A 22,805-nucleotide genomic window follows, 5' to 3' on the forward strand; every position below is an offset into this window, starting at 1 on the left:
TCCGGATGAGTATTTTTTTTCATAATAATTTTAAAAAATGTATTTTTGAACTAATGGAAAAGTGTTTCACATATTTTTCAGTGTGTAGAATTTCAAGAGTGTCCAATCGATTTCCCGACCACTTATTGTTCTATAGCATTTTTCTACCAATATCAGTTATCAGAAATTTTCATGGAACTTACATTCTAAAGAGTATTTTGTGTCATTGCCAAACTTGTTCACTTTGGTCTATAATTTAATTATAATATCGACTTACAACGTCTAAGATTTGGTAAAGTTTAAAAAATATTTTCTCGAAAAATTGTGTTCAGCGACGAAGCTCATTTCTGGTTGAATGGATACTTCAACAAGCAAAATTGCCGCATCAGAAGTGAAGACCAGCCAGCTCAAAAAAAACACTGTTTGGTGTGGACTATGAGCCGGTGGCATCTTTTTCACTTTTTCTTCGGTAAATTTCTGTGAAATTCATGATTAAATTCAATCTGATTCGATTTAGCAGAGTGTCTTTATTAGAGATGGTCGTGTTTCGGGTACACTGGGGTCTCTTTTTACGAGGGTTTTTTTTAATCCAGTTTCTTTTTACGCGGATTTCCGAAGTTACGCGGTTTCTTTTTACGCGGATTTCCGAAGTTACGCGGTTCGTTTTACACGGATTTCCAAAGTTACGCGTTTTTTTCGGCACCAAAAACAATTTTCGATTTTGGAAGTTTCAAAATTTTTCTATGTCCCAAAGTCGATTTTCACAAAAAAACACCAGATGTTTTGAGATTACACCAGATCTGGACGTTTCATGCATTTCTAAGATATTTGGCATCAAAAAATTTTGTTTCTTCAGTTTATAGGATTTTTTTTTGCGCGGATTTCCGAAGTTACGCGGTTTTTTTGCGCGTTTTTTTTACGCGGTACGTATCCCCCGCGTAAAAAGAGACCTTATTGTACTCCTACACGAAGCCGAATCCAACTGCTCTGGTTCGAGTACTGAAAAAAATATGTTTGTCAAGTTCGGGGCGGGTACGGGTGCCGATTTTTTTTCATTTTTAGCGGGTACCGGTCGGATTCGGGTTAAAAATTTTCGGTTTCGGTTTTTGTACGGGTCGGGTTCGGGTTTGAAAAAATCATCTCTAGTCAGCATGTGCATCTTGGAAAAATTTATCTCTCCCCTCAATTTTCTCGGAGACGGCCAAATGATTTTAACTAACTTAAACTCGTTTCCAAGCGTTTCGTTTTTTGGGTTGTGAATCTAATTTGAAGATCAATTGGCTGTCACTTCCGGTTCCAGGGATATAATAGTATAAATGGCTTAAACGACAAAATCCATTTTTACCCTCCGCTCATTTTTTTTTCGAAATGACTGACCCGATTTCTTCAGTCGTAGTCCAATTTGAAAGCTGCTTTTGGATTATTGATCAATTTCGAAAATCAAGTTTGAGACATTTTTGCTTCTGGAGATACAATCGTATAAGTGACGTAACCGACAAAACGCGTTTTTTTCTATCCGAACTTTTTTTTCAGAAAGTAACCTATGTTCGAGTTCTAGAGTTTTTATGAACTAACGTAATCAACCTGAATGAAGTTTGTCAGAAAATTATCAACCCAAATTCTAGTCAGAAATTATCTTAATGGAGAAAATATGTTATAATGATACTGCTTGAATGACAAGAGTAAGGCATTATCGCACCGCTAGGTGGATTAAGAAGAGGTTTTGTACGAATGAGGCATCCTCTTGATATAATAAATGTACATTTATTCTACGGCTGATCATCTCCAAACAACGCAATAATTGAATGCGCCATAAGTTAGATATTCCACACGATGCTTAGATGCCGGTAGAGCTTCTATGAAATCATATCCGGTCAGCAGAATACCTTTTTTTATTATTTTTCGCTGAAAATACCCAACCGTGTTGTTTGTTGATTCCAGTGCACACACGTACAGGCACCGGCACCCATCACCATCTTTCAATTTGTCAACATGCACTTATGGAGGATTTGAAAAATGAGCTGTCAGGAAGAAAAGAAAAAAAAACAATTTCGTTCACTTTTTCATCCGATCTTCGGTTGGAGCTCTAGAGACATATCGCCTGCAAGACCGGTAAATATTGTCCTCATCATTCAGCCTTCGAACGAGCATCGTCGCGTATAATTTGAATTTATGGCAGCTGCTGAGGAGTAAGAAAAGTGACGCGTACGTGCTTGCACATCAGCAACAGGGACAAAATTTCCGACGGATAGAAAAGTCGACCGTCACCAGGCTGCTGCTGCCGGTACATGTTTCAGTGCTTTTTTTGTTGTTCTTCTTCTTCACCAATATCGATGTGTTTCAGGAATCGATTCTGGCGAACGCGCTAAGACATCATTCCTCCTGTATGGAAATTGAACGTTATCATCGATCACCCTTTATTTTTTGCGTCGATTCCCGGTCGAAGCTGTGAAAAGGATAGATAAAAGTAATCGAAATCCCCAACCGCAATCAGTGTGTTAAAATCTACCGCAGAACGTGGGCGGTATAACCCATGTGGTTATATCGAGCGGATAGTGTGTGTGTGTACCTGCAGGATGTGGGAAAATCGAATTCTCGATTAACAACAGCCGCACAGCCCCGCGTCTGGTTGTGAGAATGGAAATTGATTTTCAATGAAAGTTTAGTTTCAGGAACGCTAGAATGTGCCGGATTCAGTACAACCGCCATCACTCTCAGAGTTCGTAGTCATTGTTTGAATAAATTGCAAAATTCGTTTATTCGTTCTGGAATGGCAAGCACGAACCTTCTTCACGTCAGACCACGCTCGGCATTTGGGTTTCCCTGACGTTGCACTTTCTGCTGCAAATGTTTTCCCAGAGGTAATTACAACCGCGACTGAAAACAAATACTTCAAAAGGCTTTCAACCCCATCCTGCTTTCTGTGTGAAAGAAGAAAAACCGACTACGCGTGTATACGCTCTTAGGAAACTTACAAACTCGCCGCCAGAAGGAACCTCATCATCCCGGCATTCCGACATCAGCTTTTTTTTATCCCCCGAAGTCGGAACGGAGCGGGACCAAACAAGAAGCTAGTTATACCAGCCACGTTCGTTACGCATCCTCTCCGGCGGACCAGCCAGTGGACGGAAAAATGATGAACCACAGCAAAACTATGAGACAGCGTGATTCCGAGGAGGGGCACACGATAAACACTTCTGATTGCCTGTGTGTTCCTCGGCTTGGTCGAAGCGCGAATCGGAACGCGTGCTCAACACTTTTGCTTTACAGGGAACCGGCTTGTAGTTGTTGAAAGGATACTGAAGAAAAAAAACTCCTTTTCTTACGGTGATGATGATGATGATGATGATGGTGCTGATTATAACGAAGACGATGATGAATGTAGCATGTTTAAGATCGAGCATCTTAATTTGCACCGTCTCATTTCTATGAGAAGAAGTGTCTTCGAAAGCTTTTCTCGTTGCTTTTAGAATAACTGAATGCATTTGAATTTGCTCCAAGAATCAGGCGTATGAAAGTGCAACCATTTTTTTCTCATTACAGTTCTTTAAACTCCTTTTATCAACTGGTTTTGAAAAAAAAAAAGTAGCGTCAAGGATTTGCCATCTTACTATACTTGACCTCCATGATCGTATTGCACGAAACGGATGGATCAATAAAGATTACCAGAATCCGGACGAAAACCCATCGTTCTTATCGTTTCAGCAAGCAGTCCTTGCGTACACCAAAACAGATCCGATTCTCTGAAACACGTGCTTGGAAGTTGAACTCTAATGAGGTACTGATAGACGACACAACGCAATCGAAGATGGACTTTTGGGCAGCTTTTCAAATAAACGAAAATTTCTGATTTGGCCCCAGTGTTGGTGATTGCCGAAAACTTGATAGAAGCTGCTATATTGTTATCTATATTGTATACAACATTTTCAATCCGGTAGAAGATGCTACAAGAACTCGAGTCTCTCAATGCATGAACCGTGAGAGAATTTGCTACATTTCTTCGCTCCACTTCATACTCTGAGTATTTCACGCCCTTGAAAAAATTTACAGTCTGATAATGATCGTTGCTGTGTGGAATTTCCCAAGAGAGAATCGCAAGTTGACAATTGATTCAACTTGATGATTCTCATACTAGGCTGCAATATTTCAAAACCCTTGTGTGGAACATTCACAGACATTTTCATAGACACAACTTATACAAATGTTATATACACATAGTTAGAATTAGCGGCAATAATAAAATGATTCTATCGCAATTGTCAACTGCCTGTATAGAATCGGATCGCGAAACGAAAATAAGTGACCGTTTGTTGCTTCAGAGAGGATCCCAACAGCAGCGTGCTAACCTTTGATTCTCAGATATGTCATCGAGAGAAATTTACTCTCGCACTGGTGTCGATTCTATGTTAAATGAGCCATGCCAGGTTTTTGTTGTTGCGATGATTTCCGTTTCTTTTTGATGGCACTGATTCAATCGTTGAAGAGTTGCCAGTGAACGTTCTTTGATACGATAAAAGCCATCCTTGTTTGGTCCTCAATTTGAGCAATAAACTCTGCTAGAACTGATTCAAACCGTGTACGAAGAACTCAAAACTCTGCCAAGGAAAGATTTTCAAAAACACATACGAAAAGATCTTGCAACATTTTGGCGAGATTTGGCATGCTGCCACTACAGCTGAGAAGCACATGGATTGTCCTCATTTTCGCCCAATTTGGAAACAGTGGATAAACATTGTAAAGCAGATGCTAAAATAAACCAGAATTGTCCAATCGATTTTCTGGGACTTGAAAAAAGAATTGACATTTTCGGAATTTCGAATCAAAAAAAAGTTCGATGTCAAAAGTCTTAGAATTTCTTGAAACGTCGAGATTAAGTGTAAACTCAAAAATAATTTTTTTTAATCGACTTTCTGGAACAATTATGCGGGGAACGGCTGAATACTATTGACTGAGAGTATAATGAGACTATTCAAACGGCAAGAGACTATTTAAATTCCATTAGGAGGATTGAGGACTCATCTTATACAAAAAGGCAACGCAAATGTCAGTCGCTTGGTTTTTATAAAAAAATATGCCAAATATGTGACATGAAGCATGCTTTTGTGAACAACTCGAATCAATCTGGAAAAATTGGTGTCAAAAATGAGCCGTGTATTTCGCATTGTTTCGATACTAATTGCCCTATAATTTCGGAACCGGAAGTTGGATCTGGAAGAAATTTCAAAGTGTCTCTTAAGACACTGCGAGCTTTATTTTGAATCATGATTTGTGAAGATCGGTTTAAACGTTGCTGATAAATCGAAGTGAGTTCCGGTTTTGGAGCTTTTCTTCACTATCACCGGTGCGTTTGGAAGCAGAAACCGGGCACTAGTAGTCCCTAAGTAGATTTATATATCCACCAACTAACAAGCTCTGCCAACTTGAATTTACCAGTAAATTTCATAAAAATGTGCACCTTGTTTCGCCATAGCTTGTGAAAAAATACACATGAAATTGAAAATGTTTACTAATCGCAATCGTAATTCCGGAACCAGAAAACGGATCTGGATCATCTTCTTGGGGACTTTTGAAACAATTTCAAGACCTTTCATTTAAGTTTCAAATGAAAGGTCTTGAAATTGTTTCAAAAGTCCCCAATAAGATGATCCAGATCCGTTTTCTGGTTTTTAAAAACCGGTAAGAAATTTTTGAGAAAATTGAATGCGCATTTTCTCATAGATTTGCACATATTGCCATGTAATTCCGGAACCGGAAGTCGGATCGGGATAAAATTCAATAGCAATCTATGGGACCATAAGACCTTTCGTTTAAATCTAAGTTTGTAAAAATAGGTCACTCCATCTCTGAGAAAAGTGAGTAACAATTTTTTCCTTTTTTTGGTGCATATCACCCTGTAATTCCGGAACCGGAAGTCGGATCGGGATAAAATTCAATAGCGATCTATGGGACCGTAGGACCTTTCATTTGAATCTGAGTTTGTGAAAATCGGTTCAGACATCTCTGAGAAAATCGAGTAGCATTATTTGTCACATACACACATACATACATACACACACAGACATTTGTTCAGTTCGTCGAGCTGAGTCGAATGGTATATGACATTCAGCCCTCCGGGCCTCGGTTCTTCATCTTCAGGACTGCTGTAAATTTACATACATAAATTAGTCACAATTTTTTTTACAAGTGACAATTAACAAAAAAATACTCTCAACGGCTACCAAAAATTTTTCGTCAAGTAAGTTGCAGAGCAATAAAAATAACAGAAGCGGAATCGACCAATCTCCACTAAAAGCACAAGCAAGTTATACGGATACAATGTTTTATGTTATTTGAATAATCAGCTTTTATTGGAGATTAGTCGGTTCCGCATCTGTTGGTTTAATGGTCCAACCTAATTGACGAGATTTTTTTTGTAGCCATTAAGAGTATGGTTTTGTTAATTGTCACTTGTGAAAATAATTTATGTATGTAAACTTTTAGATGCCCTGAAGATGAACAAATAAACCTTCGAAACGTTGGCCGTTAAGGTGAAATAAATATTTTAAAAATAACAAATGACCAAAAAAAATTTGCAACCCTTGTGAGAATTTTTTTGTATGTTGTAACTTGTTAAAAAAATGTGGGATGAAGAAATAAACCTTCGAAACGTTGGCCGTTAACGTGAAAGAAAGGTTTCAAAAGTAACAAATCACCAAAAAACCGTTTTTTAATTAAATTCTTTTCTTTCTCATATAGAAAAGCTATGCAATCACCGTCTAAACCGATTTTTGAACCGATACCCGGAGAACCGAGTGTCAATATACAATTCGACTCAGTTCGTCGAGTATGCAAAATGTGTGTGTATGAAGCGTTTTTTTGCACAAACTTTTCTTAGAGATGGCTGGACCGATTATCGATTTCAAATGAATAGTTTTGTGGTCCCATACAAATTTCCTGAATATTATTTGGATCCGATTTCGGGTTCCTGAAATATGGGCTAAAGCTAAACTTGCTAAAATAAGTGCACCAACTTTTCTTGAAAATGATCAAACCGATTTTCACAAAATTAGTTTCAAATGAAAGCTCTTGTGATCCCTTAAAAAAAAATCCTGAATCATGTTTGGATCTGACTTCCAGTTCCAGCAGTTATGGGGTAAAATGTGAAAAAATATGAATATATGCGTACTATTTTTTTTTTACTACTATTTTGGCGTGACCAATTTTTACAAACTTAGATTCAAATGAACGGCTCAATGTTCCTTTACAAAACTTGCAAATTTGACTTGAATCCGACTTTCGGTACTGAAATTATAGTGTGATTAGTGTAAAAAAATTAAAATATCTAATTACTCACTCTCTTTTCTCAGAAATGGCATGACCGATTTTCACAAACTTAGATTTAAATGAGTGGTCTATCTATAAAGTTATAAAGTTTATAAGATCTATAAAAAAATCTGAATTTTATCTGAATTCGACTTCCGGCTCCGGAATTTAAGGGTGAAGTGTGTTTAAAATTTCATACCAAAACTTTATAAATGCGATTATCTCGGAATAGAGCTTTTCCAAAAATACCGTTTCGGTGAACATGATGTTTCGTAAAAACCTTTCATTGGATTTTTTCTTTTTTGATTATTTGCATAAACAAACTTATCTTCGTGAACATAAGTTATGAAATTTGAAAACATTCGATTGTTGGCGATGAATTTTTGTTTTGAATTTTGAACATTTTTTGTCAAAGTGTTTTTCATAAGATAAAAATTGTTCTGGAACCACATCGCTTAAGTACACCACACATTTTTCTTCAATTTTTTTTTATTTATTTTAACCAAGCGATTCGCCTCGAAGAAGGATCACCGCTAGTCTTTTGACAAAATCTTGCTTTGGAAAAGGGACCAATTCTTAATAATTTTGTTTGAATTCAACATATTTTTCTCCCTTTCAATAGTACTATCAACGGGGGCGGCATAATTAATAGTTATTTGGTATAAGCCGTTTGGCATAATTAATAGTTTTTTGGTATAACAGATATTTGGCATAATGATCTTTTGACATAATGCATTTGGCATTTTATTTTTAAAATTCTGTAGTTAATAGCACATTATCATTTTATATAAGTAACTCACTTAGTGCTAACACAATATTTAGTTCGTCATAGATGATTTAGGTCAAGATGGCCGAAGGCCGCCAGTGCGCCGACGACCCGCCGTCGGAAGCGCCGACCACTGCGAGAGAGCAGCGCCCCCGCAGAAATTATCTCTGTCTAGCTGCGGGCCATTGCCCGGATTACCCAAAGCTAGGAGCTATCCCTCAGTTAAGTCCGAGCGAGCAGCAGCGAAGTCGGACAGCAGGTCATTTAAAACGATAAGGCGTAGCCGCATTAGACCTTTCAAAATTGCAGTAAATTAGAACAATTTCTATTAAACAGCATGTTCGTCTGTTGTGCCAAATATCCATTATGACAAACGGTGTTATACCAAACGGAATTATGCAAAACGACTTTATGCCAAACGTGGTAGCCCCCTATCAACAAATGGTCAAATTTGCTAAAAACCATAAAATAAATTACTAACTTAGCTCACCTTTACATCTATACTTTGTTTGTTAACCACCCATCACATGAATCAATAGTATAAAAGTATGTTTCGTTCGAGATAATTGTGGAGCCTATCTTAAAAATTAGATTACAGGATGAAAAAAAAACTATTCTTTATCTACCTAGTGGTGTGCGAATGGCTTTGTCTTTTGTCCTTCGACCAGTTTGATTAGAACATGCTATTTTATTAAGATAATTTCTGATATGATTTTGGATTGAATTTTGACAAATTACGTTTACTTAAGGAATGAGTTTTTCAAACATTGTAAACTGAAAAATTCGGAACCGAACCTCAGAAGAAACTTATTTAATTTAGCAATTTGAAAATAGCGTACGTCCGTCAGTTGAAAGGAAAGTAAGCAATAAATTTTCAACGTGTGACTAGTCTGTTTCGGAATTGAGAAAACACAATTCAGTTCGCAGTGCGAAGAGTCTTATTGTTTTATAAACTATCTAAAACTTATTTCCTAGTAGCAGCACAGATCCACCACATCTGCAAGCTATTGCTCTAAACATTTCATCACGATCAACAGAGTCTTGAAAACAAAATAATCCAACCCGAACTGCATTCAACTTCATTGTTACGTCCGCCCGCCTCTAGCTAGGGCTATCCACTTACTTTCCGGGATATCATCAGTTTAGTAAGTTTGTAGCACGGGGAACGCAACGCACGCACGCACGCACGGTGGGATAACTCGCAAACCACTGCCGCTAGAGAAATGCCAGACACTAGATCGAAACAACCGTTGTGGTGTTTGTTTAAGCACTGCCCCCTTCTTCTGCTGCCTTGATTTATGATGTGTGCAAAGATCGCAGTTCGGTTTCTCGCCAGGAATGCCCTACATTTTAGATGCTGTGAAAATTGTTGCATAGTTCAACGATTAATTTGTGATATTTTTTATATTTTTGATGAATGGAATTTTTTTGCACAAATCAAATGTAACATTTCTTCAAAAAGTTTGAGCGCACTTGATTGGCTAATCGCCGGTAAACAATGAAATCAGTTTTCTATTAGGAAGGCCATAAAGCATTGTTTTGAAATCATTTTTTTCCACATGCGGATTTCATGAAGGTCTGCGACCTCTTGATGAAATTCCTACAAATTATTGTGTCAACATGCTTTCTAAACCGATCCAACAGGAATGGTTCTAACGAGCTTGTTTTCAACGGTAATAAATATACGCAAATGAATCACAACATTAATGTAAAAAAAAACAAAACGATAAACACTCCACTCAGCGGAATCGCTCCGTAATCGATGGTCGCAAGAATGTCAACCGTTTTTTGGGCAATTTTGGTCATTAACGTAGAACGACCCGAGCACACGGCTATCGAACCCAGAGAGCTGAGTCATGCGGAACATCGTCCGACCGGAATCGAAACCATCGGAACCAGGCACGAGAGCTGACATTTTAATTTTCATTCATGGATAGCACTAGACGACTAGCGTAGCGTAGAACAAACCGTAAGTCACGGTACTAGCTGACAAATTTATGCTGCCGTGTGGTGAAAGGAACTCGTTTGGCGTTGTTTCTGCTGTGGTTTGCAGTGTTTCGGTGCAGTTCGAACTAATTAAATGGTTGTGTGAAGAAACGGAATCATTTCTCTGTTTTATATTTCGGTTTTCCGTCCGGCGACGGATGTCAATGTTGCTGCTTTACAGACGAATTATTCAGGAAAATTTGTTTCGAGTTTCCCTGTACCGTCGCTGGACAAGTTCATCGAACTTCGCGCGTTGGAACGGGATTCAGAAAATTGATTATTTGATTTTGTTCGTTTTTAATCATAACAAAATTGTAGTTGAGGATGATTAGTGAACAGTTTAAGATCAAATCACTAAATTGAAAGATCAAATGTAATTATACTAATATGTGAAAATTTGGATGAATAGAGAAAAATGAAATTCAAAAGACATCTCTAACTAGTATCTGGAAACACAAACAAAACTAAAATATATTTGATAAAAAAGATTCCCAATGAAATTGCAAATTCATTATATCACCGATTAGTTGTCATTTTTGAGTGCATTTATTTCGTATTTCCAAGATAAATCTTTTAATTCGTAACATACTTGTTCATGGAAAAATGCTTTCTGCTCATGCTTTTGATTGGATCGATACTTTTAGACACTAATCATAAAATCCATTACATATGTAAATCAATGTAAATATTTTAACTTGTTTTTAAAACGGAATGTCTTTCAATCTTTTTTTCGGTTTCTTATGTTTTTTCCCAATATGAAACCATTCCCTTGTTTGGTATCAAGTGTTATTTATTGGTCTAGTTTGTATAACGAAGACAATTGCCCGACTTGAGCTTGTTTGATTTAAAACAAGTGTTTTTTGTATCTTAAAACGTACATCTACAGATACTCCTGAAGGAAATTTTCTACCTTTTTCTGTTTCTGTTTCGTCGAAAGCCGTTTTCTCGAAAGCTGTTTCGTCGAAAGCCGTTTTGCCGAAAGTCATTTCGACGAATTTTGAATTATTACTAAAATTTGATTCGTATCATCTACTGATTACATTTCTCCTATCCTATATTGTCCTGTAAACGGAGTTTTTTTTGTCCTTCATTTTCAAAATTGTGATTGCCTAATTTTCCTTTTTACCTTTTTTTATATATATAAAAAATAGGTATTGAATTCGCTCAAACTTTCGAAAAATTTTCCGAGGCCCGGAGGGCCGAATGTATTTTACGAAGTTTTTTTTTTTGAGTTATACGAAGTTTTATGTCAAAATTTTTAGTTTTTTGACAGTATCTCTCACAATTGACTTTGAAAACAGAATATGTTTTCAGACTTAGTTTCCGCACGGTAATAGCTATCCAACAAGCCATAGATTGTTAAAATCCGTCCATTTTTAACGGAGATATCGAATTTTTTGTGTAAGCAACTTTTCCCCCATATTCCAGCAGTAGAAGTTCTGAGCGCTGTATGGCAAAGAAAGGCTTGGGAGCAACGTAAAACACGATTTTTTATACTGTTACATACAACAGTTTCTAAGTACCAAAAAGACTGTGAACAGCATTATTTTTCATGACATTTTGCCTCGGACCAATTTTAACACGGTTCGTTTTTGGCAACATAATCGTTCGAATATGACATATTGGAAAGGTGGCAGTACTTCCGAATTCTGAACAATTTCATAATTATATTGATTTAAACTGCTTACAGCAATAAATGCTGGAAGAACAAAACACCCATATACCATTTGAATCAGTTCGTCGAGATCAGCAAATGCGTATGTGACAAATAATTTCACTCAATTTTTTACCTTAAGCTACAAACTCAGATTCATATGAAACCGTTTCTACAAACTCAGATTCATATGAAAATTCGTATGCTCCTAAACAAGGTTCCTGAATTATGTTTGGATCCGACTTCTGGTTCCGGAACTACAGGATGATATGTGAAACGAAATTAAAATTGTGTAACTTATTTTCCTCGTAGATGGCTGAACCGATCTAAGATTCAAATGATATCTAAGAATCATCTAAGATTTGCTGATTTGAATAGTCAGTTTTAGTGGTATTCAGTTTTCGATTCGGAAGGCACCTAACAATTTAACTCGTACTACGATTTCTCAAAGATGTCTATACTGATTTTTAAACATATTGAAACAAATGTAAACTAATCAGGTGAATTTGTCTGACTTCGGCTGCACCGATTTTCGAATTCCGGCTCCAGTATCGAATCGTTTCTCAAAGCTCAATCGTTTTCTCAAATGAAGCCAAATCGAATTTCAGAAAAAAATTCAAATTAAAATAAACTTATAGTCCCACACAAAATTAATTATTTTATTCAATGCTGACTTCCGATTCTGGAATTACAGGAGGATGAATTTTTTAAATTCAAACCGATATAGAAGATGATAATCCCGAAAAGCTTGAAAGTTGGACTCAAAACTATTGCAATTTATTCGTCATATGGCCATACGAATCGGTTTGGTTTATGCTGGTTCCTGAATACCGGCTCTGGAAGTACCTTAAATTACCGTAAATTCTAAAGTGGAACTCACTTCGACATATCATGAAAAGTTTAATCGATTGTAACCTTTTTAGATAGAGTAATGAGTGATTAAAAGAAAACGATTGAGCTTAAAACGACGGTCATTAAAATAATGTCATGAAAACCGAAGAATATTCATGAAAAAAACACATGTGGATTGATAAAAAAAGGTATCATCTCACTGATAGGTGGATAATTTATGTTAAAATATCGATGTACCTGAGATATGAGACAAACTGTAAAACTGGTGTGCACGATGTCTATAGAAAAGCCTGACCAATTTGGAAATAAATTACTTCGGATTTACGCGTATTAAATTTTTTCATGGAGCACCGTTGAAAAAACTGCAAAGAAAACTTGTTTTTAAAACAAATTCTACAACAAAAAGTTTTTGTAAAAATCTTTTTTTGCTTTTCTCAAACAAAAAGGTTATGCAATCACTGTAAAAACCAACTTTTGAATCGAGTGTCATATACCATTCAACTCAATTCGTCGAGTACGCAAATTGGCTGTGTGTGTATGTGCGTATTTGTGTATGCACAGTTTTCTGTACTAACTTTTCTCAGAGATGGCTGGATCGATTTTCACAAACTTCTAAATATTATTCGGATTCGACTTTCGGTTCCGAAGTTTGGGAGTGAAATGTGCAAACAAATTTTAAAATAAGTGCACCAACTTTTCTCGGAGATGACGATTTTTACAAACTTAGATTCAAATGGAAATTCTTATTATCCCATACAAAATTCCTAAATTTTGTTTGGATCTGACCTCCGGTTTCGGAGTTACGGGCCTACTTAGAGATGGCGAGACCAAGTCTTACAAGCTTAGATTCAAATAAATGGTCTAATAGTCCTTTACAAAACATCTGAATTTCACTTGGATCCGACTTTCAGGTTCCGGAAGAATAGGGTAATGTGTGTCGAACATTTTATACCATCTTTTTAAGTGGTGAAATAAAAAACAATTTTATAAATCGGCCTCAAAACCACTGCAACCGGTAGTCATTATCAGTAGACGGCCAAACAAACCGATTCCGGTTATCCTTTCAAGAATCGAAGAAAATTATTTTGAAGAATACCACAGTATTATATATGATAGTATGATTGATATGAAAAAGGCATCATTACACCAATAGGTAGATACAAACAATTTATTTAAACTAAATCGGCATTCCATATGAGAACTAACGTTTCAACGTTTAATATTATTTGTTTCAGAATCAACTTCTGAGGATCTACAATGCATATCGTTTACCTCTGCGAAAATAATATTTCCCATTTTGAGCAATCATATCTCAGGAACAACTCGACATTCTTAAAATTCACGCTGTTGCAGTCTCCAATAAATAGTAATAACTACATAACAATTTAAGATTAAGCATCTGCAGGATCGAAAAAACCCCGTGGTATTATCGGCGTTTATTTAATCAAAAACGCTTTCTTTTATCAAAGCCTTTCATACGATAATAACAGTCTTAATGTTTAAGTGCATTACAGTTTATGTTTAACTGTTATGACACCTAGCAGTTCTACATGAACCATTAAGCAGGCATAAAGTTTCTGTTATTTGAAGAACACTTTTTGTTTTGCGTCAAAGTGCAATGTCTATACTGACATGCCGAACGAATTTAAACAAAACTAGCAATACTATCACTGGATGAATAACAGTTTTCTTCTTTCGGAACGGGCATAGAATGTCATGCAAGACTATCACCTTTCACACAGCATACCTGCGTTTAATTCACAAACCCGCACATAGAGTCAAAACAGATTTTCGACCACAAAAGCTAGTTGGCCGTGAAACAATAACACTTTGTCCACAATGGAGTAATTAGACTCAGAAGACATTATGTTCCAACAGGACGGTGACACATGCCTCACTGCACGAGAAACCATTGAGAAAGTTTCGCATATCAAGAGAATTGAGATCCGGGTGCTCGTGTTAGATTCGTCCATGTCATGTGTTTTAATACCGTTAGAACCTTTTTGTATGTCTATGTCTTTATTCTATAGGGACAAGTAAAAAACGATTACTGCATTTGAAGCGCGTCGTTTGTGAGATATCGATTGAAATGAATACAACGATGCGGGCATCATTCAGGTGAAATTATCTCTAAGAATAGAGACTGGAATACATTTATTCCAACAAGGTCATGTACGAACGTTTCGGTTAAATAATTTGCCAGGTACACGCAAATCACTTTTTTTTTTCGTAACTCTCACATTCGTATTTTTTTTTAATTTGGCTTAAATTTTGCATTAATATTCTTCATAAAAAAGCATAATTTGCATCATCAGTTTGGCATTTTTATTCTAGCTTAACTCTTGAGAAGGGCCTAAGCAAAAATTTCTTAAAAATTTTCCATATTTCCTTCATAACTCAACTCTATCAGATTCTTTTTGAAAAAAAAAAACAGTTGAAATTACTTATAATGTATATTATTTTACAGTACCTAAAGTTATGTTACAGAATTACTAAATGCATAGAAGTAAAATATTATTTACTCTTTTAGAAAAAGAATGCTTCTAAGACTCGAGACACATTCGAAAACAACCGGAAGTTATATAATTTCAGTAATCGTTAGTTTAAATTATCTTCAGAATGTTTGCATTTAGCAAATTTTTGTTTAACCTCGGTTACAACATATAAAAATACCTATTTTGAGAAAGTTGATTTTTAGATTTTATTTTTAGAACAAAATGAAATCATCTTTGTTCACAATGTATACTTTCTCATTAAACTCCCAATAGTTATTTAAAATATTGCCGAAACCACCAAATCAATCTAACAAACCGTTAATGAGATACACTATGGTCTTAACGCGCTTTTGATTTGGGTTTTTCACGCGGATTGCCGAAGTTGCGCGGCGATATTTTACGCGAATTTTAAAAGTCATCCGGTTTTCTTGTTTTGTCCTAGAAATGCATGAACCGTCGATATTTGGTTTTATCCTGAAATTTAACTCTCACTTAGAAAATTTTGGATTTTTTTCAAAAAAAATATTTTTAGAGTTTACACCAGATCTTGACGGTTCATGTATTTTTTAAGACATATTGCATTAAAAAAAATTTTGATTTCGGAAATCTCAAAATTTCCCAGTCGATTTTTTTCGAAAAATTTTCCTTCAAGATTACACCAAATGTTTCATGCATTTGTAAGACATTTGGCATTAAACAACATTTTCTTTAGTTTTGCTTTTTTTTTCTACGCGTATTTCCGAAGTTACGCGATTTTTTTACGCGGTACGTATCTCCCACGTTGAAAAGACATCCGTGTATAGCTTTTTTTTTAAATTCTTAAGGAGTGTTTTTCTTAGGCTTCTCTAAAAAATAATATGTATAAAATTTGAACCAAATCAAAATGTACTAAACTGAACTGAACCTCTGTTTATAGGTTTTTTTATTTGATTTTTCAGGTTTGAGACAAAAATCTTAATTTCTCGTACATGGAATAGAACATTGTTCAATTGGGATTTCTCCCATTTCCTTACATCCAGTGGCGTTTTTCCTCTATTATTCAGCAACATTTTTCGATTAGGGGCAGAGCTGCTAAATGTCACTATCAACGAGCAACTTTGCACGACGAAGATTGGAAAGTTTATGTCACTGGACTGCTGCCAACCAGGCTCTACCAATCATCATATATTGAGTGTCTGAGAGCCGATGTGTCATAACTTAAATTCTCTTGATATTATACTCACCAGGACGATCATTGATTGCCGATGCGATTGATATTATCTTCATTTCTCCTGTCACTGCTTGATTACGATGTGACTAAATATTAATTAAGCAGCATAAACATTGAATTAAATTCATGTACACCAATAAATTCCGAAATCCGATGACTTTTTACAAAGAACAATTAACTTTATCAACTTATGTTTATGTTAGTACTCTCATGGAATTTTTTTACTTCGACAGGAAATAGGAGAATGAGAGAGAGAACAACGCCCCTGGGTTGGACAGAATTAAATTCAACTTGGTGAAGAATCTGCCCGACCTCGCAAAAAGACGTTTGTTGGAATTGTTCAACAAGTTTCTTGAGCAAAATATTGTTCCACCTGACTGGAGACAAGTGAAAGTTATCGCCATTCAAAAGCCGGGGAAACCAGCTTCCAATCACAACTCATATAGACCCATTGCGATGTTGTCCTGCATCAGAAAATTGTTCGAAAAAATTATTCTACGACGTCTCGACACTTGGGTCGAGACGAACGGTTTGTTGTCAGATACTCAGTTTGGCTTCCGTAGAAATAAAGGGACGAATGATTGCCTTGCATTACTTTCGTCTGACATCCAAATTGCCTTCGCTCAAAAGCAACAAATGGCATCTGTATTTTTAGACATTAAAGGAGCATTTGATTCAGTTTCCATTGATGTTCTTTCAGACAAGCTCCACCAACATGGACTTCCAGCGGTTATAAATAATTATTTGCACAACCTTTTGTCAGAGAAGTGCATGTATTTTTCACATGGCGATTTGGCAACATTCAGAATTAGCTACATGGGTCTCCCGCAAGGCTCATGCCTCAGTCCGCTCCTCTATAATTTTTACGTGAATGACATTGACAGCTGTCTAGTAACCCCATGTACACTAAGACAATTGGCAGATGATGGCGTGGTTTCAGTTACTGGGCCCAAAGCTATTGATCTGCATAAACCATTGCAAGATACCTTAGATAACTTGTCCGTTTGGGCTGTTCATCTTGGTATCGAATTCTCTGCGGAGAAAACAGAGTTAGTCGTCTTTTCAAGAAAGCATGATCCCGCGCAGCTTCAGCTCCATATGATGGGAAGAATGATCCAACAGGTTTTAACTTTTAAATACCTCGGGGTGTGGTTCGATTCCAAATGCACGTGGGGAGGACACATTAGGTATCTGATAACGAAATGCCAACAAAGAGTAAATTTTCTTCGAACAATAACAGGATCTTGGTGGGGTTCTCATCCGCAAGATCTAATAAAATTGTATCAAACAACGATACTTTCAGTGATGGAATATTATTTACAAATATATACCGCGTAATTTGATCCTATCATTAATTGTTCATAGCCTACTTTGACAAAAAATGTAACCATAACTTTTTTTTCTGAAGAGATAGAAATTTTTTTTCTTCTAAAAGGTTTTAGAACTATTAAAAATAATTTACTTTGTCAAATATACCAAAAGTCTAGATCGCACCGTTTCGGATATACAAAGCGTTTTTATGGCAACCCCCTTAAAATCAGTTTTTTATTCATAAATTGTTTCGAGTTATTTTGTTATGCATACTTTGTTTGGAATAATCGTAGAATTTATAAAATCGCATATTTTTGTTAAAGATAGTGCAGGTTTGTTCTTTCCTGGCAAAGTTATGCAACATTTTACCTTATTTTTACCTAGGATAAAACCTTGCACCGAAGCGAAATATGCAACTTTATGCAGCTGATTTTTACAAAATTTGTAGGAAAAGATGTGCCCAATATCATAAAAAAAATCTAAGTGGAACTCGGTGGAACTTTTTTTTAGGTCTTTTCAAAGTTAGTTTTAATTACTGAATTATGGCATCCCCCTTAAAACTAGTTTTCTAGTCATAACTTGTTTCGTGTTATTTTTCATGCATACTTCGTTTGAAATAATTGTAGCAAATATAGAATTTCATAATTTTGTAGAAGCTAATGCATAAGTTTATTCTTTTCTGGAAAATTTATGCATAATTTTACCTTTTTTACCTAGGAAACCTTGTGCCGAAGCGAAATATGCAACTTAATGGAGCAAACTTTAATAATACTTATAGGAGAACATGTACCTTATCCAATTTATTTTCCAATGAGAATATCGTGAGTAATATTCGTGTGACTCATTTTCACTATGGCCATGCTGAAACCATGAATGGTTAAGAAACAGAGGGCGCACAGTGGTCCAAAACTGGAAGAAGACGGTCACAAGTTTACAGACTTTCACTGATTCTTAAGAGCTAACGTGTCTTCGAAGAAGTTTTACAAAATTATATAACGCTTCTTTTGAAAGTAGCACCTTAATTTTTGTTAAGGGGGTAGTACCGATTTCGAAAAAAAATAATTTGGTTTTCGATGAAAAATATTTTTTTCTATCTCATTTCAAAGAAAAAAAAACATTTCAAGTATTTTTGCTGAAGATATGAATAAAGTAAAAAAAAATATTTTTTGAGATATACGCTTTATTTTAAAAACAGTTTTTTTTTTATTTACCTACGTAGAATTTATCTCTATTACCTAAGTTTCTACTACAAAGTTAGCATTTAAATGAGTAACTTTTCTCAATACTTTTCACAACCTAATCAATCAACTAGGTAGTTAATATTACCTAATAAATCATTACAATATGTCACTTAGTCGCATTGCATTCGATCAATCAGTATCAGTCACGCTATCGTCCGAGTTTTCCGTATCGCTAATTTCTTGTTCTGTTGTAAGTTCTAGCAAATCTTTTCGACCACTAATTAGATCTACATGCCGAACCTAACCCCGTTTCGTTCGCCAACTCTCATTCACCACTCCCTCCCTCTACCTCCCATTTTAAAGCATATTTCTTTTCTTCTTTAGTTTTAATGCAAAATCACCATCGTTTACCCGATGGGTTTAGTGTCAGAGTTTAGTTAGCTAGGATTAGTTTTAATTGATAATATTAAGTACATACATGTATCTGTTGGATTGTTGTAATCTGTTGATATAAACGATGAGGAGGTTTTATGCCTGCTGGAGTGAGAGATTATTATTTCAGCTCCATTGGGCTTTTTCCTGCTCCGAATAAATATCAATTGCTTCCAGTGACAATTTCTTTCCAGTTTTGATAGGTTTGTAATAAATATTCGAAATCAGTGGGTCAGACGCTACTAGGAGTCTACAAAAAACATCTGTCATCGTTTTTTCACGGCTGTTTTTCCTCGTGCCCAAGTTTGGATTTTTTTTATTTGTTTATTAATTTTTAACTTTTTTTCATTCAATAAACTATAAAGGTTGTTTTATGGAATCGCTTATTTGAAACCTAAGAAAAAACCGTACATTCATGCTTTGGACGAATTTTTGTATCTTTGTTATATTTTACAGGCTGTTGAAAAAAGGTTTTGTGTGAAATACCCCATGGATTATTACCGTACATGCTATGCACGTATGCAAATATTTGAAAGATATTTCTATCCTATTTCCGACTACCAGTTGGACGCGCGTAAACACGCATAAACAAGTTCAAAATTGTTGCGATTTTTATTTTGTTACTTTTTACAATTGACAATATTAGAATAAATCTAAGTGGAACTAGATGCAATTTTAGGCCTTTTCAAATTTAGTTTTAATTATTGAAAATCCGAAAAATTATCAAAAAGTCAACACATATTTAAAAAATGGAAAAATGTTTTCTAGACAAAATATGATAAAGTATTGTTAAAGTACAAACCTTTACGAAGAGATTTCATGTTTAAACGTGTAAATAAATTGATGTATTTCGAAGCAACACGATTTTTAAGACGAGATGTTGATCGGGCGACGCTCACTGCAAAAGTGAGTTGCATAAATAGCAGATGCGTGGCGCCCTCTGTTTCTTATCCATTCATGGTTTCAGCATGGCCATAGTGAAAATGAGTCACACGAAGAGTACTCAAGATATTCTCATTGGAAAATAAATTGGATAAGGTACATGTTCTCCTATAAGTATTATTAAAGTTTGCTCCATTAAGTTGCATATTTCGCTTCGGCACAAGGTTTCCTAGGTAAAAAAGGTAAAATTATGCATAAATTTTCCAGAAAAGAATAAACTTATGCATTAGCTTCTACAAAATTATGAAATTCTATATTTGCTACAATTATTCCAAACGAAGTATGCATGAAAAATAACACGAAACAAGTTATGACTAGAAAACTAGTTTTAAGGGGGTTGCCATAATTCAGTAATTAAAACTAACTTTGAAAAGACCTAAAAAAAAGTTCCACCGAGTTCCACTTAGATTTTTTTATGATATTGGGCACATCTTTTCCTACAAATTTTGTAAAAATCAGCTGCATAAAGTTGCATATTTCGCTTCGGTGCAAGGTTTTATCCTAGGTAAAAATAAGGTAAAATGTTGCATAACTTTACCAGGAAAGAACAAACCTATGCACTATCTTCAACAAAAATATGCGATTTTATAAATTCTACAATTATTCCAAACAAAGTATGCATAACAAAATAACTCGAAACAATTTATGAATAAAAAACTGATTTTAAGGGGGTTGCCATAAAAACGCTTTGTATATCCGAAACGGTGCGATCTAGACTTTTGGTATATTTGACAAAGTAAATTATTTTTAATAGTTCTAAAACTTTTTAGAAGAAAAAAAATTTCTATCTCTGCAGAAAAAAAAGTTATGGTTACATTTTTTGTCAAAGTAGGCCATGAACAATTAATGATAGGATCAAATTACGCGGTATATATTTGTAAATAATTTCTTCAAAGCAACTATATGCATTAAAAGAACGGTTTGGCAGCTACTGATTTATGTCCACGTTTTTATTGATTCGAACCACTGTGCGTCGGTAAAAAATTCAGATTTTCTTAGTGATTTTATAACCTTTCCATATGATAAAGGAAAGAAGAACTTTTAAAATGAGCAATACGTGACCACTTGGTTCTCATATGTCACCGAAGATTTGCCATACTAAGGGTCGCTCTGATCTAACGTAATGTACTAAGGAATTGGGTCAGCTTTGTGTCGTTTCCTTGCAAATAAAATTTCCAAATCGATTCCAGATGACTTCAATGGTTAAAAAGAGTCATTATAGTACTCAGTTTAACATTAGTCAAGAGAGATTGTTTTTATTTTGCATCACTAATTTATTGCTGATTCATATTGCTACATAGCAATTTCAATTACAGGTGGTGCTTCTAAAAATAAGCTCTCAACGTTTTTTATTCCAAATTTGATCTTAAATCTAATACTGTTAATCATCTTCATGTAGTCTGGACCCAAAGAAGGAAGCTAGGCAATTTTTGGTTCTATAGTCTGGAAAGAAGTTCATTTCGGTGAGATAGTTCTGTGTTAGAAGAACTTAGTGGTGCCAAAACTGGATGATATAGCGCTTGAAGGTGATTTTTATACTTATCATCATCCAAATACTATTTGTTTCTCTCTTAGAAAAAAATGAAATTCACGCTTGACGTCATTTCAAGCATGCCGCAATTTCTTCGGTGGTGGCACATCTATTAACATGTAAAAAATGGTTGTGTAAATTTCGGCTAAATCAACTGTGAATCATTAAATTGATTATTATTAAACAGTTGATTTCCCGGCATGTTTGCATGCTTTGAATTGTAAAATTTAATGAATTACGATGCTCATTTTATGTGCATCTATAAAGACGTAAATTGTCAAGATTTTTTCTAAATGTGTGATAATCGCGTGGCCGATCGTTGTCTGGATGAAAGGTTACAGATTCGTTCTAAGTATTTTATACTGACAATTTATTTTGCAATGATGTTATATTCATTCGGCACATCAGTAAGGACGTATCGATTGGGTGAAATATTAAAATGCGTTTTGCTAATTGTATGAACTGTACGTCTGCTAAGTGGCATAACAGCTTAACATAAACTGTTGTGCTATTGTTTATGACGTTTCGTTTCAAAGAAAAGTAAAAGATATAATATTGCTGGTACATATCTGTGCTTTCAAAATGCCTTTTTTAAATATGACTTTACTGAGTCGAAATCTAAAGGGGACATTTCCTCGTACATCAATAGAAATTTTCCTCTAGTCTCAATGGTGTAGAACTTTTTTGTCTTCCGTTTCGCTCATAAATCAGCATTTTCTTGTGCTGTCTAAAATTATCATCGTTTTTGAGTCAGTTTTGGAATCGTCTGTCTAATCGAGCAAGATTGATTCAACTTCCACAATCTGTTATGTAAATATCTTAACTACCGAAAATTTCCGCAAAATGTAATTTTTTACATCGGAACGGAACCCAATTCCTTCGTAGGCGTGCTCAGCATAACAACCGTAGCATACGAAGTGGCCTACTCACATTAAACAAAAAACCCGTCACCTCTCCACTTCCCTGTGGCTATCGCAAACGGGCACCACGGAGCGTATTTGACTGTTCACCAAATTCCGAGCAACGGACCCGTAACGAAAAGGTTTCCAAAAGCCACGATCTCTGGCCAGAATCGAACCGAAAATAAACAGCAAAATTTTCACTCGGCCAACCGGTCCGAATTGCGCGTGGGTGGATCCTGGGTACCTCTCGGAACCTTCTCGG

The sequence above is a fragment of the Malaya genurostris genome, chromosome 3 (genome assembly GCF_030247185.1).
Source record: "Malaya genurostris strain Urasoe2022 chromosome 3, Malgen_1.1, whole genome shotgun sequence".
NCBI classification, from domain to species: Eukaryota; Metazoa; Arthropoda; class Insecta; order Diptera; family Culicidae; genus Malaya; species Malaya genurostris.